This window comes from Procambarus clarkii, chromosome 43, assembly GCF_040958095.1.
Source record: "Procambarus clarkii isolate CNS0578487 chromosome 43, FALCON_Pclarkii_2.0, whole genome shotgun sequence".
Taxonomy (NCBI): Eukaryota; Metazoa; Arthropoda; class Malacostraca; order Decapoda; family Cambaridae; genus Procambarus; species Procambarus clarkii.
Genome location: NC_091192.1, coordinates 32,830,776 through 32,851,094, shown reverse-complemented (window position 1 = coordinate 32,851,094; position 20,319 = coordinate 32,830,776). Strand labels below are relative to the sequence as shown.

Sequence of the window (20,319 nt, the reverse complement as noted above, 5' to 3'; positions counted from 1 at the left end):
TTGATGACATAGCGAAGAGAGCCACTGAAAAAACTCTTGTTGATGTTGTATGTCAGTTAACCTTGAAACAAATAAAAACAAGAATCAAGATGATCCAGGAGGGTGAAGAAATGATAAAGAGAATGGCAATGGTGGACAGTAGTAAAACACTTAAGAATTATTCAATAATAAATACAAATTCGTCCTTCACTTATGGTAAAGGAAAGTCTACTTGGAAGGATTCAATTTACATGAGATTAAGATTAGGCTACAAATATATCTGGCAATACGGTGTTGATGTCAGTGAAAAAGATAAGGTGTGTAAATTATGTAGTATGCCATACGCCCACACCTTAGAACATTATGTATTAGTGTCAACTTATTGATAACTATAGAAATAAGGAAATAAATAGTGTACCACATCAAATTGTTTGGATGTGTAATAATGGTATAATAGACAGTATACTTAGGAGCTACAAGAATTTTGCCCCGAGAGTGTAACAATTATATGCTGTACTTACTATATTAACCTGCAATGTTAAATGGGATTCTTGTAATGTTATTTGTCTATTTGTACTCACTGAATTTGTGCGCCCCTTGAGGGACTTGAAGTACAGGGGGGTTGAAATAGCCTAAGCTACTCAATCCCTTTGAAATGTATTTATTGCTTATCTCAATAAACATACTTGAACTTGAATTGAACTTGAAGGAAGACAAGATCGTACAGCAGGATCAAGGAAGAAACAGTGCATAGACAGCAATTGCCTCTGTGATCAACTTTTAGGAGGAAGGCACGGCGACGACTAAGGCTAGCCTAGTGGCAGTAAGAAACGAAGCCGAAAAAGTGTACCCTCGTGGTGATGAGGTTCAGGGCAGCGTCGTGGACTCGAGGTCGGTACAAAGATCTTGGAACACCTAAACAAGTTGGACAAGAGAATTGAAGCTCTCAAAAAATTAGCAATGGCAATCAGCTGGAGTGTAGTGGCGAGTGAAGTAGGGAATGAAACGGAGGGGGGGGGGGGGGAAGAAAGTAAGAGGATGGCGTATCGCGGATGGAAGAGCCTCAGGAAAATGAACTATCCACTAATGATGGCTGTGTTCAAGCCCGTGTGGTGGAAAATGTTGACGGAGAAGCTCAGGAAAAATGGTTAGAAAAATAGAATTGGAAGACGTTGTTTAGAATAGAGTTACCTTTGATGGCAGTAGGGAGCGTACAAGTGGTGAGCAAGAAGAAATTTCAAAATATTGCGAGTCTCTGACTAAGGCGATATTGCTTCTCAGTCACTTAAAATGTGGGGAGTGTGTGGACAAGACGATTTTAATTATCAATGAATTGGCAAATCGCAGCAATGTTCAGTCCGGGAACATAGAAGGAAAAACTACTGCATCTACTTTGTATTCCTCCCATGTTGGTGTTAATTGTTTCATTGGCAATGAAACGGCAATGTTTCATTTTACTGGCATTTGGCAATACCAATGTTGGTTTGGCAATGAAATATATTCTTGAATGACATTATGCTTTGTAACATTAGTACATAAGGATCTTATTATGCTTTCACATGCATTATTCATTTCTTCCCACCTTTCGAAGTGAGAAGATTAATTCATTAACTCCCTCGCCTCTCATTAATCTAATAGCCAAAGTATTATTTATCTCTGAAATTCTGTAAGTTCAATCCTATCATCATTATTTCAGTAATAATATTTCTTGGGTCATGAGAATAATCTGGGATTATTATTTTTCTTACCTTCAACTTGTTTAGTCTGAACAAATCCACAAGGGTAGTGACGAGGATTCGAACCTGCGTCTGGGAGCATCCCAGACACTGCCTTAATCGACTGAGCTACGACAGGGTAAAAGGGTTGAAACCGAAGTTCTACTGAACTTACTGGATCCCGTAGCCTCTCCGAGGCACAAACCAGGCTTTTACACCCCCCCCCCTGCACCTGCGCTATGTCAATAGGCCGTTCTCCCTCTTCGCCCTTACATCATCACACACAGAGATCACACTAACGTGATGCATCAAATGAACAAATCCACAAGGGCAGTGACGAGGATTCGAACCTGCGTCTGGGAGCATCCCAGACACTGCCTTATGTAGCTATATAACCTGAGCTTGTAAAAACACCTTCATCACCTTCAGTGATTAAGTGCTTAATTGCATACTAGTTTCTTTATCAGCTATCTCACCCTGTCAGAGTAAATGAGACAGATGTATGTGAATGCATGTGTGTGTATATGTATGTATATGTATGGGTATAAAGTATATATGAAAGCTGATCAGAATTACATTTCACCTTTGTGAATGTACATTAATGACACTATGTAAAAGACACATCAAACACTTTATGTAGGGCATACGTAAATCTGTGTATCTATGTATTTACGTATGTAGGTTAGCTTAGCATTTTAAAAGCACCGAATCACCTTCTGTGGTTGAGTGTTCAATAAACCCCTGAACTCTATGTTTAACATTTCTCTAACCCTGTCCATGGAGGACAGAAGAAAATGTATATATGCTGGTTAGCATTGTAAATGTGTGGCCACGTCTGTGGTAGAAAATAAAAAAAAAAAAAAAAAAAAACTGCCTTAATCTATTGTTTAGTTTGCCTTTACCTAAACAAGACATGACCGGGGCAGCACAATCAATAAGAGATCTCACAGTGTGTCATGTGATTACCATTGGAATGTGAAAGATGGAATATGATTAATAATTGTGTACTGTATGGTTTTGTGAGCCCCTTAAGGGACCTTATATAGACGAGGGTAGATATAGCCTAACACGGGAGACATCTCCCGTCACGCAGGGTGCAGTCGCACCTCCACAGATCTCCAGTATCAGCTCTTGATACTGGTAATGGCTCAAAAGGGCCACCACTTACGGGCTATTCATGCCCGTGCCACCTTTTGGGTGGCTTAATCTTCATCAATCAATCTATAGCCTAAGCTACTCTATCTTTTTCAGATGCACTTTATTTTCTCAATAAACTTACTTGAAGCACTCTACATATCTCCAAATGAGCCACAGAAACATTAGAAAGAACTTTTTCAGTGTCAGAGTAGTTAGTAATTGGAATGCACTAGGAAGTGATGTGGTGGAGGTTGACTCCATATACAGTTTCAAATGTAGATATGATAGAGCCCAGTAGGCTCAGGAATCTGTACACCAGTTGATTGACGGTTGAGAGGCGGGACCAAAGAGCCAAAGCTCAACCCCCGCAAGCTGCTGTTGTTATTTTAGATTCAGCTACTCTGAACCAAAAAGTTCCAAGTAGCACGGGCTATGGTGAGCCCGTTGTGGACTTACCTGGCACAGGAGCGCCCCCCCCCCCCCCGCAAGCACAACTAGGTGAGTATATCTCCACACCACACCGCAAAACATCTCGTACCGCATCTACACAGACTACATATACTGTACAGCATACACATTCTACACATATTTCCATTTGCAGTGCTAACATGGCTGTACGTACGTAGTTTCACTTACTACCATCATACTATATTAGATCCACTTAAACATTATAGCAAGAAATTCCACATCGACAACATACGTCCTAAATTTCCCGGAAGAAATGGTCACGTGTTTAGTGACGTTGTCACCAACTTTAAAACACAGATAAAATAGTGATTACATTAACAACAATTTAAATTTGCTCCGGGAAAGAGCATTTTTTTCTTTAATGAGATATAATACTAGGTTGGTTTGTTGGAGATTAATAATACCCTCACTGGGGCACAATATATTTTGGCATTTATTTTTTGTAATGAAGCTGAAGTATGATGCAAGGCTGGGAGTTGGTTCCCCTGGGAAAGAGGAGGTTGTGTGAAAGGAGGGCCTGGGAGGGCTGTGGTGAGGAGGGGAGGGTAGAGGGGTTGATTAAGAGGTAGGAAGTCGGGGGAGAGATGGAGTACGGGGGGGGGGGGGGGTGAGACACAGGACGGGGGGGTGAAAGACAGGGAGCACAGGGTGGGGATGAAAGATAGGGAGCGGGGGGGGGGGTGATAAGACAGGGAGGGGATAGACAACCCACACGTTGCACCCTCTACCCCCCCCCCCCCCGTAGAGAGGGGACAACGTGTAGGCTGGAGACAGGGTGCCAGAGGGAGGTAAGGTAATTATCAGGAGAAAGTGCTAAACTATTACACTATATAGCACATGGAAGGGATGAAGATAAGGATCTGGGATAGTACTGAGGAAAACAAGGGTGCCCAACCACTTGGACGGTCAAGGATTTAACCCTGACCGTGAGGTCGTGGGGATGGAACTTTACACCTCTGAAGGATTCGAACCCAGACAGCCAGGAGCACTATGGCGTACCTGGTTTAACCACTCGACCACCATGACTGTTCAAAAGATATTGGTAGCCGAAGCTATTTCCCCAACATCCCGACAGCACTTGGTGGTAAGCTTGGGCATAGATATTTCATCGAATCACCTCACTTTGTGAGGCCACGCGAGCAACACAAATAACATGAAATCTCTATGCCCAAGCTTACCATTAAGTGGTAAGCTACCATATATATATATATATATATATATATATGTCGTACCTAGTAGCCAGAACTCACTTCTCAGCCTACTATTCAAGGCCCGATTTGCCTAATAAGCCAAGTTTTCCTGAATTAATATATTTACTATAATTTTTTTCTTATGAAATGATAAAGCAACCCTTTTCTCTATGTATGAGGTCAATTTTTTTTTATTGGAGTTAAAATTAACGTAGATATATGACCGAACCTAACCAACCCTACCTAACCTAACCTAACCTATATTTATAGGTAAGGTTAGGTTAGGTAGCCAAAAAAAGCTAGGTTAGGTTAGGTTAGGTAGGTTAGGTAGACGAAAAAACATTAATTCATGAAAACTTGGCTTATTAGGCAAATCGGGCCTTGAATAGTAGGCTGAGAAGTGCGTTCTGGCTATTAGGTACGACATATATATATATATATATATATATATATATATATATATATATATATATATATATGTCTATATATATATGTTTTACAGTCTCCGTGGTGTAGTGGTAAGACACTCGCCTGGCGTTCCGCGAGCGCTATGTCATGGGTTCGTATCCTGGCCGGGGAGGATTTACTGGGCTCAATTCCTTAACTGTAGCCTCTGTTTAACTCAACAGTAAAATGTGTACTTGGATGAAAAAACGATTCTTCGCGGCAGGGGATCGTATTCCAGGGACCTGCCCGAAACGCTACGCGTACTAGTGGCTGTACAAGAATGTAACAACTCTTGTATATATCTCAAAAAAAAAAAAAATAAATATATATTATATATATATATATATATATATATATATATATATATATATATATATATATATATATATATATATATATATACATATACATATATATATATATATATATATATATATATATATATATGTATATGTATATATATATATATATATATATATATATATATATATATATATATATATAGATAGATAGATAGATAGATAGATAGATAGGAGCTCCGGGCTACCTTCATACTTTATCACAAAACAGAGGTCAAGCAGATGAGGCGTCGGCCAGGACATATGTCAACATCATTAGAAGACATCTTCAGCGTTTGAAGTCCCTCCATCGTCCCAGTCAACGGTATTTTACTATTTTCTCCGGCTTGCCCAAGCTTGAACTCTCCAGCAACAGTGCCAGTGAGGGAGGCCTACCACCTTAACGGCCGGGGCGGGATGGGCAAGGGCGGGGGGGAGACGCGTGAGGGAAAGTGAACCTTAGAGTAAGGCGTCACTAAGAACACCCGCTCACCGGTCAGGCGGAGGAGGCTGGTAGTGGCCGTATTTCAAATTCCCCTCAACACCTCACCGCCTCCCTCACGGGCTCAGTGAATGATAACGAACAATTTCTGTTTGTTTAGTGTATACTTTGCGGCCCCGACATATAAAGTGCATACCGTGTTTATATAGTGTCATAGTGCCATAGTGATATATACATCTCAAAGTGCCAACTCCGATACTCAGTGCCATACATACCACAAAGTGTCAACCCCCAGTTTAGAGTGTCATACATATAACAAAGTGTCCAACCCCATATTCTCAGTGTCATACATACCCTGGTGTACATATATATATGAATGTATAGTGTGTATATTGTGTGTCATGTGTATAGCCCACTCGATACTACGCCTTCCCCCCAAACCGACCCCATCCCCCCTCTCACTACCTGAGCTGACCCTCGCCCCACCGGCCTCCACACCCAGTTGCTGGCTCCACACCAAGTTGCTGCCTCCACACCAAGTTGCTGGCTCCACACCCAGTTGCAGGCTCCACACCCAGTTGATGCCTCCACACCCAGTTGCTGCCTCCACACCCAGTTGCTGCCTACACACCCAGTTGATGCCTCCACACCCAGTTGATGCCTCCACACCCAGTTGATGCCTCCACACCCAGTTGATGCCTCCACACCCAGTTGATGCCTCCACACCCAGTTGATGCCTCCACACCCAGTTGATGCCTCCACACCCAGTTGATGCCTCCACACCCAGTTGATGCCTCCACACCCAGTTGATGCCTCCACACCCAGTTGATGCCTCCACACCCAGTTGATGCCTCCACACCCAGTTGATGCCTCCACACCCAGTTGCTGCCTCCACACCCAGTTGTTGGAGTTGCTTGGCCATGACCCAGGGTGTTTGCCCCCCTCTATAGAACAATGCACAGTTTAACTCTCCCAACCGAGTTGAAATGGAAGGGGTCCCAGCGGTCGGGCAGGACTCCACAAGCCTTGAGGTGCCAACAACTACTACTAAAAAAAATGTTTTTGCCGAGTATGCAACAAAAACACCGCCATAAACTCCAACGGTGGTGTCATCCGCTTTCACACCGTCAACGAGGAAAGATGCAGTGGTTCCCACCAGCTTCCAAAGGGAAGCAATGGCCAGCTGCCATTAACAGTTAGGGAAGAGACTCTCATTAATCTAATCTCATCTGAAAACCTCACCCAAGCGATCATAGCGACGTCTGCTAGAACATTACCACACATCCAAAGGGCGACAGGCAAGAGGCACTGAACTACAGGCCAGTGTCCTTGACTTGTATACCATGCAAGGTGATGGAGAAGATCGTGAGAAAAAACCTGGTAACACATCTGGAGAGAAGGGACTTCGTGACAAATCGCCAACATGGGTTCAGGGAGGGTAAATCTTGCCTGACTGGCTTGATAGAATTCTACGATCAGGTGACACGGATTAAGCAAGAAAGAGAGGGCTGGGCGGACTGCATTTTCTTGGATTGTCGGAAAGCCTTTGACACAGTACCGCATTAGAGGCTGGTACATAAGCTGGAGAGACAGGCAGGTGTAGCTGGTAAGGTGCTCCAGTGGATAAGGGAGTATCTAAGCAATAGGAAGCAGAGAGTTACGGTGAGGGGTGAGACCTCCGATTGGCGTGAAGTCACCAGTGGAGTCCCACAGGGCTCTGTACTCGGTCCTATCTTGTTTCTGATATATGTAAATGATCTCCCAGAGGGTATCGATTCATTTCTCTCAGTGTTTGCGGACGATGCTAAAATTATGAGAAGGATTAAAACAGAAGAGGACTGTTTGAGGCTTCAAGAAGACCTAGACAAGCTGAAGGAATGGTCGAACAAATGGTTGTTAGAGTTTAACCCAACCAAATGTAATGTAATGAAGATAGGTGTAGGGAGCAGGAGGCCAGATACAAGGTATCACCTGGGAGAGGAAATTCTTCAGGAGTCAGAGAAGGAAAAAGACTTGGGGGTTGAAACCACGCCAGACCTGTCTCCTGCAGCACATATCAAGCGGATAACATCAGCGGCATATGCCAGGCTGGCCAACATACGAACGGCATTCAGAAACTTGTGTAAAGAATCATTCAGAACTTTGTATACCACATATGTCAGGCCAATCCTGGAGTATGCAGCCCCAGCATGGAGTCCATATCTAGTCAAGGATAAGACTAAACTGGAAAAGGTTCAAAGGTTTGCCACCAGACTAGTACCCGAGCTGAGAGGTATGAGCTACGAGGAGAGACTACGGGAATTAAACCTCACTTCGCTGGAAGACAGAAGAGTTAGGGGGGACATGATCACCACATTCAAGATTCTGAAGGGAATTGATAGGGTAGATAAACAGTCTATTTAACACAAGGGGAACACGCACAAGGGGACACAGGTGGAAACTGAGTGCCCAAATGAGCCACAGAGATATTAGAAAAAACTTTTTTAGTGTCAGAGTGGTTGACAAATGGAATGCATTAGTAAGTGATGTGGTGGAGGCTGACTCCATGCACAGTTTCAAGTGTAGATATGATAGAGCCCAATAGGCTCAGGAATCTGTACACCTGTTGATTGACGGTTGAGAGGCGGGACCAAAGAGCCAGAGCTCAACCCCCGCAAACACAACTAGGTGAGTACATCCCAAAAGCGGCCCGTCCAAATGCAGCAGCCAAACTCTGTAATTTTCTGAAAAGGGTCAATGATGCCCCGGAAAACATTCAAGCGTGGCATAATGTCCTTTTGTTTGGCAATGTATGCCTCACCGTCCCTCCAAGGAGGGACAAATCACTTACATCCCCGGTCCTGAGGGCGATAAGTGAATACCCAAGGGGGGACAACCTAGTTCGCCTGCCTCTCCGAGCAAAGCACACCCCCCGCAGAAATGGTAACAACATACCGGAAACGTACAAAATCAGAGCACAAAACACCAAGAAAATTGAAGAGGGAAATACCGCAAGTTCATTAGAGTCGTTCAAGTGAATTTATATCCATTCTATAGTACGGCGACCAAAACTAAACTGCATAATCTAAGTGGGGCCTAACCAGAGCAAGATATGGTTGAAGAACCACACCAGGTGTCTTGTTACTAACGCTTCGATTAATAAATCCCAGTGTCCTATTTGCCTTATTACGAACATTCATGCATTGAAATTGAAATAAGTTTATTGAGGTAAAATACACACAAATGGATGTGTGTAGCTCCAGCTATTCTCACCCCGTTCAGTACATCGTGTTAATACATACATAGACACACATCACAAGCAATAAACGTATTACCGAACATTCTGAGAGATAAACATATACATTTCCTATTCAAGCATTGATCCTTTGGTTTTAAATTCTTACTAATCATAACTCCAAGATCCCTTTCGCAATCCGACTTCGCAATCTCAACACCATCTAGCTCGTATCTTGTAACTCTATCATCATTACCTAGCCTCAAAACTTTACATTTATTAGCATTAAACTACATCTGCCAATCTTTTGACCATTTCAAAACCTTATTTAGATTAACTTGAAGTGATTTTTGTATCGTTGGCAAATTTGCAAATGTTGCTACTCAAACCTGAATCTAAATCATTTATATATATTATAAACAGAGGTCCCAGGACAGAGCTTTGAGGCACTCCACTTACAATATTTTCCCACTCTGACTTAACCCCATTTATACAACTCTCTGTTCCCTTTGGTATAGCCATGCCCTAATCCAACTTAATACAGCACCCCCAATACCATGAGCTTCTATCTTTTTAATTAAACTTTTATGTGGTACTATATCAAAAGATTTACTAAAGTCAAGGTACGCAACATTACAATCCTTACCACTATCAACTAGGATTGATAGTGTCTATTACGGTTGAGCGGCCTATTGACAGAGCTCGAGTGCATGGGGAAATTGCGTAAAATCCTGGTTTCTCTCTCGGAGAGCCTGCAGGGTCCAAGTAAGGGCAGTAGAACTACTGGCTGCAATTCTTTTAACCATATCGTAGCGCAGTCGTTTAAGGCAGCGTCTGGGATGCTCTCGGACGTAGGTTCGAACCCTCGTCGCGGCCCTTGTGGATTTGTCCATTTCATGCATCACGCTATTGTGATTTCTGTGTGTAAATGGGAAGAGAGGCGAACGCTTCGGCTGGTTAGGGCCGTTGTCAACACCAGACTAAGAGAAAACAGAACAATGTTGTCAATGTCGAAAGAGATCACAACCTCCGAAAGCCTTGGCATGCTGTGGAAAGGGAGTGGGAGTCCCTGTGCTACGAATGATATACTTGAGTACAGTAAGATCTCTTACTGATTATGCTGCACCTGTCATTTCTTGTTTTGGTAAAGGTAGGATGGGCAAGTTCGAGAAAGTACAAAATGAAGCCATGAGAATAATCTTAGGATGCCCAAGAAATGCTATGGTTGAGATAATGAGGATGGAGTTGAATCTGAAGAGTATTGGAGATAGAATTTCATAGATAAATGTAGCCTCTGCCATTAGATTAATGAGAGGTGGGGGGGAGCTAATGAATTAATCCTCTCGGTTTAAAAGGTGGGAAGTAATGAACAATGTATGTTAAAGTATAATAAAAGAGCATATATGAGTACCTTATGTTCTAATGTTATAAAGTATAACGTTATTACAGAATGTCCTGTCTTACCTAAGAGACAGTTCACACCACCATGGGAAGATTGTAACGTAGATGTAGTAATTGTTCCCCTACAAAAGAAAAAAATGTATGTATGAGATAGGACAGCTGAGGGCAACATATGATTGTATAATTAGAAAATTACCTACAGAAAACACTACACATGTATTTTGTGACGAGTCAGTAGCTAGGGATGGAAAGGCAGGATGTTGAGTCTTGATTAGGGAGTACACTGACATCAGCACTGTAGATACTATTATTGGACGCCGCTTAACTGACAATGTCTCTTAAACACCAAGCTGAACTCCAAGGTGTATTAGCAGGATTACAGGAAATAGTCAAATATGGTAAAAATGCCAGCTTATTCATTGAGTTTCTGATAAATTCTAATTTATATACTTCTTGAGAGTTTGTCTCCTGTGGATTCCTTCCCATATTGGTCTCCGAATGCATGATAGAACTGATGAGTTAGCCAAGACTTTTGCTCGTAGAGAGGGAATTGATTACCAACTTGGACTGCTTTTGAGCAGCCTGAGGGCAGTAATATTCCGGGAACATCAACTAAATTTCGGAGACTTGAGGCAAAGTGAAATTCACACCAGTTACTCCATCTATCATCATTCTATTATGCAGGAGGTACCGCACGTCTATGGGTACCCACACCTTAGAACATTATGTATTAGTGTGTCAACTTAGTGATAACTATAGAAATAAGGAAGTAAGTAGTGTACCACATCAAATTGTTTGGATGTGTGATAATGGTATGATAGACAGTATACTTAGGAGCTACAAGAATTTTGTTCCGAGAGTGTAACACTTATATGCTGTGCTTACTATATTAACCTGCAATGTTAAATGGGATTCTTGTACTGTATTGTGATTTGTACTCACAGACATTGTGCGCCCCTTGAGGGACTTGAGGTAGAGGATGGGGGGGGGGGGGGGGTTTGAAATAGCCTAAGCTACTCTATCCCTTTGAGATGTATTTTATTGTCTCAATAAATATCATTGAACTTGAGAAAACAGAGGGAGGGGGGGGGAGGCCAACATCTACGGCTTGACCACCCATCCCCAGGGAAAGATTTACACAGAAGCAGGTATAGATTAGCTTAAAACAGTCACAAGTAACAAGCGGTCAGGGAATAAGTGTGAAAGATTAAACAAAAAGCCTCATTGAACAAATACATATTTGATTATAATATTGTATTGACACATTGTAACCTTCCCTATCAAAGTTTTGTCTTAAACTGTTGTGCAATATTGCAACTTAGAAATGGGTCACGTTTGTACATACCAGTACTAACACTGAGAAGATTTGAACACTGACTAATTAGGGCAGACTCAATCAAATTCCGTTCCACGAAACTGCTGCAATTGGTAAAAATGTTTTTCGCTCCCCAATTAGTAGTGTGATCACACAAACTTGTGTGTAGATATAATGCACTAGACGTTTGGGCAGTTCTAATACTATAAGCATGTTGGAACAAAGGAAATTATAAGGATTTTTTTAGTTTATCTAGGAAAACCTGATACCCTTCGGGCTAACCACCTGATTCACTTGCGAGTTGAAACAATCCTTTCACGACCAAAGATCACATTCACTCTAAATATCTACCATCTACGGGCTCTTCTTGCCACCTCTTGGGTGGCTTAATCTTCTTCAATCAATCTCCAAGGATTGTACAGTACTCTCAATATTGACCCAACAGACGATTCGACTCTGCTTCAGAAGTTTTAAGGGTATATCCAATATATGCAGCTATATATTCATATATTTATATCTTTCTAGATTTTCCCCCCTTTTATTTCTAATACAATATAGGGTGCCGACGCCTACACTGAAAACTGTCGAGGTTACCACTTATCAAAAGACTATTCTTCCGCCATGACTCATCAGTGGGGACTTCCCCAGTAACTTCTCTTACTAAACAAAAACTATGCTATTTAATTCCACTTAAAAATCTTGAACATTATTTACCATTATGATCTGGATCTGGATCTACGTCAAGGTAACCTCAAGGGGGACTGCCTATACCGGCCTATAGCGTACCAGGAGGCACCCTAACCAGTGGTCGTCGTACGCCAGGCAGCGCTGCTGGCCGCTAACAAACACCCAGTAACAAGTACGGTACATTACAGCAGGAGCTATGGAATGACCAAGCGCACAGTAACGAACTAAATATCTTTGCGGGAACATATACACAGTTCCATTAATAACCATTGTCTATATTACTGAGATACAAGACATTCACACACTGATCGAGAGGCATTAGTGTATACTTATAATAATCATTGTTAAATATAAAACATAAAATAATCCGTTAGGGGGACAGAGGATCCAATAACCTAATAGTTATTTTAGTTTTTTTTATAAAGCGTAGGTTAGACATATATATGAATGAGTTTGAGTAAATATGAGCTGCCTCGTATAAGCCAATAGGCCTTCTGCAGTTTTCTTACTTATACAAAAAATTATGTTATTTATTCAACCCGTCCTCCTAATAGAACGTCGCGTTTTGACGTATACAGTACTCTACTTAAGGCCAAAAATCGTCGTACTAGATAATGGAAGCGGCTGGCAAAATGGACACTCCCGTTTTCTGTTCGTAGGTGGTCCTGGTAGGTTAGGTTAAGGGCACTTTAGTACGGCAGTTTCTCGACATTGGGAAATCTTAGGACGGGAGGATTTATTACGTGCAGCGTTACGGTCAATAAAGCTATTGTGGTGGCCAGAATAATTAAACCTTCCCGCGGTTGACAAACCAAAAAGCCAACGCCAAATTCATAACCTGCTGCTGGCAACTGATTGTTGCCAGCAGTGCCAAAAGGTGCCAGGAAACAGGCGCGACTGAGGGGGGGGAACATGCAGTCTCAAGCACCTAATTGTGCTTGCCGGTAGCTGACTGGCAATTGGTCTCTCTCATATGTTTTTTTTCATAGTGTACAGGGCTATCATATCTTAGCTACTACTATTTTTCCTATAATTCAAAATTTGCTTAGCTAAACTAAACAGAATCGAGAGGCAAGGAACTCGCAAAGTGAATCAGTTGTGGACACAGTATCACCCAGGCTGTGTGACAATCCAACCCGTTCTCGCAAATTTAATAAGTCAATATTGACTTATTAAATATGTGCATAGGTGACATACTTAACATAATAGATACCCTTAAAAAGATTCATAGAAAACACCGACCTTACCTAACCTTGTTAGTATCTTAAGATAAGCATCTTATAGCTTCGTAATTACAATTATTACCTAACCTATAATAGGTATAGGTTAAGTAATAATTGTAATTACGAAGCAATAAGATGCTTATCTTAAGATACTAACAAGGTTAGGTAAGGTCGGTGTTTTCTATGAATCTTTCTAAGGGTATCTATTATGTTTAGTATATCACCTATGCACGTAGTTAATAAGTCAATATTGACTTTACGAATTTGCGAGAACGGGTTGGACAATCCCCTAGATCTCCCCCCACACCCCCCCATCCTTTCCTTGCATCCCTTCACATCCCCTTTCCCACTCCCTCTCGCTCTATTACTCTCACATCCCACACACACACATCCACCCCCTGTTCCCATACACACACACACACACCCAACACACTAGGCAGCATTCAACAGTATTCAATGATACTTTACGACCAGTAACCCAGTATACTATACCCAATCACCCAGTACAGAATTCAATGATATATTATACCCAGTCACCCGGTAAAGTATTCATTGATACCCTACACCCAGTACACTATTCAATGATACCCTACACCCAGTCACCCAGTACAGTATTCAATGATACCTTACATCTAACACAGTACCCACACCAACACATCATTCAGTGATACCAACACAGTATTCAGTGAGACCCTATACACAGCACAATATTCAGTGTGATACTTCTACAACCAGTACAGTATTCAGAATATGTTTATTCAGGTAAGGTACATACATACAAGTGATGTTACATTAATGGATTGATATATAGATAGAGCTAGTACATACAATGCCTAAAGCCACTATTACGCAATGTGTTTCGGGCAACAATAGATTTACCTCATGGCCACTAGCACTAGTGAACTCGACGAGGACAGGAAGCCGGCGGTTTGTTGAAGCCCCCCCCCCCACACACACATTTGCCATGATGATCTTTTCCATGTGGATTTTAAAACCCAACAGTGTTTTGGCATTTGCGGCTTCATCGGGTAGGAAGTTCTATGGGTTTATAACCCTGTGGGGTGAAAAAACATATCCTGTTCTCAGTCCTACATTGAGGTTTGTTGTGCTTGAAACCATTACTCCATGTTTGTGTTACATTTGAACTTTTAAAGAAATTGTCAGGATCAACATCATCCAACTTGTTCAGTATTTTAGAAGTTTCAATGAGATCCGCCCTGTCATGCCTGGTTTGCAGTGATGTTAGGCCTGTGACTCTCAACCGTTCCTGATACGAGAGATGATTTGGCTCTGGAATGACTTTTGTTGCCCGATGTTGCACTTTCTCCAGAGCAGCTATGTCCTTCTGAAGATGAGGTCTCCATGCTTGGAGACCTCATTTGGTGATTTACACTGTTGAATCACTACCTTTTTTTCCTTCAAGCCAAATGTACACTTGATTATTCCAAGGATTTGGTTAGCTTGACTGACTGCTGCTCCTACCTTTAATAGAATACTTTAATATAATAGAGTAGCTGGGTAATTGAATTTATGGTGAATACTGTATGATACTTGGGAATCATTTGAATAATGGTATTACAGTAATTAGTTTCCTATGATAAAATAACACGACAGTAACACGGAGGAGTTAGCTGTGGTTTTAGGAAGTGCATGCCCAGGTACCTGTTACTGATAACCATTTGCTACATGGTCATAACATGTTATCAGCACATAGAACACCTTGTGTAAAGGATATCTTTGCTCTCTGCTGATAAGAGTGTCAATTTGTTCTGGAAATAATGTAACTGACAAGTTATTTTGAACCTATCTGCCACTCACCAGAAAAGAATGGTCCATATAATGACGTTAAAATAAACAGCTAATGTTTGGGTTAATGACATTAAACCAAACAGCCTGGGCCACCAGCAGAGCCAAACAGCCTGGGGCCACCAGCAGAGCCAAACAGCCTGGGCCACCAGCAGAGCCAAACAGCCTGGGCCACCAGCAGAGCCAAACAGCCTGGGGCCACCAGCAGAGCCAAACAGCCTGGGCCACCAGCAGAGCCAAACAGCCTGGGCCACCAGCAGAGCCAAACAGCCTGGGCCACCGTGAGGGGGCCAGTTTATTCCCCTATTCTTCCCCCCACCAGTAATACGAAGCATATAGGTGACACCTCCGGGAACACCAGTACTCAGTCCCTGCCAGCACCAGTACTCAGCCCCTGCCAGCACCAGTACTCAGCCCCTGCCAGCACCAGTACTCAGCCCCTGCCAGCACCAGTACTCAGCCCCTGCCAGCACCAGTACTCAGCCCCTGCCAGCACCAGTACTCAGCCCCTGCCAGCACCAGTACTCAGCCCCCTGCCAGCACCAGTACTCAGCCCCTGCCAGCACCAGTACTCAGCCCCTGCCAGCACCAGTACTCAACCCCTGCCAGCACCAGTACTCAACCCCTGCCAACACCAGTACTCAACCCCTGCCAACACCAGTACTCAACCCCTGCCAACACCAGTACTCAACCCTTGCCAGCACCAGTACTCAACCCCTGCCAGCACCAGAACTCAGCTCCCAGCCAGCACCAGTACTCGGCCCCTGCCAACTCCAGTACTCATCCTGCCAACACCAGTACTCATCTCTTGCCAACACCATTACTTAGCCCCCTGCCAACACCAGTACTCAGCCCCTACCAGCACCAGTACTCAGTTCCTGCCAACACCAGTACTCAGTTCCTGCCAACACCAGTACTCAGCCCCTGCCAACACCAGTACTCAGCCCCTGCCAACACCAGTACTCTGTTCCTGCCAACACCAGTACTCAGCCCCTGCCAACACCAGTACTCAGCCCCTGCCAGAACCAGTACTCACCACCTGCCAACACCAGTACTCACCCCCCTGCCAGCACCATTACTCAGCCCCAGCCAGCACCAGTACTCGGCCCCTGCCAACACCAGTACTCACATCCTGCCAACACCAGTACTCAGCTCCTGCCAACACCAGTACTCAACCCCTGCCAGCACCAGTACTCAGCCCCCTGTCAGCACCAGTACTCAGCCCCCTGTCAGCACCAGTACTCAGCCCCTGCCAGCACCAGTACTCAGCCCCTGCCAGCACCAGTACTCAGCCCCTGCCAGCACCAGTACTCAGCCCCTGCCAGCACCAGTACTCAGCCCCTGCCAACACCAGTACTCAGCCCCTGCCAACACCAGTACTCAGCCCCGAGCCAGCACCAATACTCAGCCCCCTGCCAACACAAGTACTCAGCCCCTTACCAGCACCATTACTCACTCCCTGCCAGCACCAGTACTCAACCCCTGCCAGTACCCGTACTCAACCCCTGCCAACACCAGTACTCAGCCCCTGCCAGCACCAGTACTCAGCCCCCTGTCAGCACCAGTACTCAGCCCCCTGTCAGCACCAGTACTCAGCCCCTGCCAGCACCAGTACTCAGCCCCTGCCAGCACCAGTACTCACCCCCTGCCAGCACCAGTACTCAGCCCCTGCCAGCACCAGTACTCAGCCCCTGCCAACAACAGTACTCAGCCCCTGCCAACACCAGTACTCAGCCCCGAGCCAGCACCAGTACTCAGCCCCCTGCCAACACAAGTACTCAACCCCTGCCAGCACCAGTACTCAACCCCTGCCAACACCAGTACTCAATCCCTGCCAGCACCAGTACTCAACCCTTGCCAGCACCAGTACTCAGCCCCTACCAGCACCAATACTCAGCCCCTGCCAACACCATTACTTAGCCCCTGCCAGCACCAGTACTTAGCCCCTGCCAGCACCAGTACTCAGCCCCTGCCAGCACCAGTACTCAGCCCCTGCCAGCACCAGTACTCAGTCCCTACCAGCACCAGTACTTAGCCCCTGCCAGCACCAGTACTTAGCCCCTGCCAGCAACAGTACTCAGCCCCTGCCAACACCAGTACTCAGCCCCTGCCAACACCAGTACTCAGCCCCTGCCAGCACCAGTACTCAGCCCCTGCCAGCACCAGTACTCAGCCCCTGCCAGCACCAGTACTCAGCCCCTGCCAGCACCAGTACTCAGATCCTCCCAGCACCAGTATTCAGCCCCTGCCAGTACCAGTACTCAGCCCCTGCCAACACCAGTACTCAACCCCTGCCAACACCAGTACTCAACCCCTGCCAACACCAGTACTCAGCCCTTGCCAACACCAGTACTCAGCCCCTGCCAACACCAGTACTCAGCCCCTGCCAACACCAGTACTCAGCCCCGAGCCAGCACCAATACTCAGCCCCCTGCCAACACAAGTACTCAGCCCCTTACCAGCACCATTACTCACTCCCTGCCAGCACCAGTACTCAACCCCTGCCAGTACCCGTACTCAACCCCTGCCAACACCAGTACTCAGCCCCTGCCAGCACCAGTACTCAGCCCCCTGTCAGCACCAGTACTCAGCCCCCTGTCAGCACCAGTACTCAGCCCCTGCCAGCACCAGTACTCAGCCCCTGCCAGCACCAGTACTCAGCCCCTGCCAGCACCAGTACTCACCCCCTGCCAGCACCAGTACTCAGCCCCTGCCAGCACCAGTACTCAGCCCCTGCCAACAACAGTACTCAGCCCCTGCCAACACCAGTACTCAGCCCCGAGCCAGCACCAGTACTCAGCCCCCTGCCAACACAAGTACTCAGCCCCTTACCAGCACCATTACTCACTCCCTGCCAGCACCAGTACTCAACCCCTGCCAGTACCCGTACTCAACCCCTGCCAACACCAGTACTCAGCCCCTACCAGCACCAATACTCAGCCCCTGCCAACACCAGTACTTAGCCCCTGCCAGCACCAGTACTCAGCCCCTGCCAGCACCAGTACTCAGCCCCTGCCAGCACCAGTACTCAGTCCCTACCAGCACCAGTACTTAGCCCCTGCCAGCACCAGTACTTAGCCCCTGCCAGCAACAGTACTCAGCCCCTGCCAACACCAGTACTCAGCCCCTGCCAACACCAGTACTCAGCCCCTGCCAACACCAGTACTCAGCCCCTGCCAGCACCAGTACTCAGCCCCTGCCAGCACCAGTACTCAGCCCCTGCCAGCACCAGTACTCAGATCCTCCCAGCACCAGTATTCAGCCCCTGCCAGTACCAGTACTCAGCCCCTGCCAACACCAGTACTCAACCCCTGCCAACACCAGTACTCAACCCCTGCCAACACCAGTACTCAGCCCTTGCCAACACCAGTACTCAGCCCCTGCCAACACCAGTACTCAGCCCCTGCCAACACCAGCACTCAGCCCCTGCCAACACCAGTACTCAGCCCCTGCCATAACCAGTACTCAGCCCCTGCCAACACCAGTACTCAGCCCCTGCCAACACCAGTACTCAGCCCCTGCCAGCACCAGTACTCAGCCCCTGCCAGCACCAGTACTCAGCCCCTGCCAGCACCAGTACTCAGCCCCTGCCAGCACCAGTACTCAGATCCTCCCAGCACCAGTATTCAGCCCCTGCCAGTACCAGTACTCAGCCCCTGCCAACACCAGTACTCAACCCCTGCCAACACCAGTACTCAGCCCCTGCCAACACCAGTACTTAGCCCCTGCCAACACCAGTACTCAGCCCCTGCCACCACCAGTACTCAGCCCCTGCCAACACCAGTACTCAGCCCCTGCCAACACCAGTACTCAGCCCCTGCCAGCACCAGTACTCAGCCCCTGCCAGCACCAGTACTCAGCCCCTGCCACCACCCGTACTCAGCCCCTGCCAGCACCAGTACTCAGCCCCTGCCAGCACCAGTACTCAGCCCCTGCCAGCACCAGTACTCAGCCCCTGCCAGCACCAGTACTCAGCCCCTGCCAGCACCAGTACTCAGCCCCTGCCAGCACCAGTACTCAGCCCCTGCCAACACCAGTACTGAGCCCCTGCCAGCAACAGTACTCAGTCCCTGCCAGCACCAGTACTGAGCCCCTGCCAACACCAGTACTCAGCCCCTGCCAACACCAGTACTCAGCCCCTGCCAACACCAGTACTCAGCCCCTGCCATAACCAGTACTCAGCCCCTGCCAGCACCAGTACTCAGCCCCTGCCAACACCAGTACTCACCACTAACAACACCAGCACCCCGACCCTTCACCAGCCAACAATCAAAACACAGTTGGTTACCAAGTGCGCACACTGAGAGGGTTCGTCAGTCTAATCCGGATTACTCTCAAATCTTGAATCCTAATGAATCCAGCATGTGAAATCCAGTATAAGTTTAACGTATATATATATTTATTTATTTATATGTATATACAAGAAGTTACATTGAGTTTGTCAGACTACATAGCATGATGTGTTCCCATTCTTGTAAAGCCACGAGTATGCACAGCGTTTCGGGCAGATACGTTTGTGAATACACTCTGGCTTCTTGTCCCCCGACACAATGAATTATTATTAGTATTATTATTTAAGAATCAATAATATTTTTCTTAAAAAAAATAGTAAGTATGAGATGGTCATATAAATTTACGAGAGCAACCTTCAATCTTGCCCGAAACGCTATGCTTAATAGTGGCTTTAGGTATTGTATGTACTAGCTCTATCTATATATCCAACATTATGGTTGTAAATCAACTATGTATGTACTTTCCTGAATAAAATTTACTTTACTTTACTCTTATCAATTAGGTGGTGTAAGGAATGTTTACAACTCCTTGAGAAGGCGTGTTGCTTGCAGTCATGACTCAAGGTCTCAAGACGCTAAACAAACTTTATAATATAACGTTGAGAGTGTTTCCTAAACCCACTACTGGCACTAGAGTTTGTCGTGATCGTCACTAGTGATAGTGA

At 45.4% G+C, this 20,319-nt stretch overlaps 1 protein-coding gene across 2 annotated transcripts in view; it reads right to left on the bottom strand.

Moving 5' to 3' along the window:
* LOC123755933 (putative helicase mov-10-B.1) overlaps nucleotides 1–19,660 on the bottom strand; it is a 71,205-nt gene extending 51,545 nt beyond the window's left edge. The window contains exons 1-2 of one of the 2 annotated variants that reach the window (XM_069300214.1): nucleotides 19,591–19,632; nucleotides 10,395–10,453 (exon numbers count right to left, since the gene is read on the bottom strand). The gene's annotated coding sequence lies outside the window, so the exon portion shown is untranslated. Of the gene's footprint in view, nucleotides 1–10,394; nucleotides 10,454–19,590 lie in introns of both variants that reach the window. The other variant, XM_045738901.2, reaches the window with a different exon arrangement.
* Between the last annotated feature and the right edge of the window lie 659 nt (nucleotides 19,661–20,319).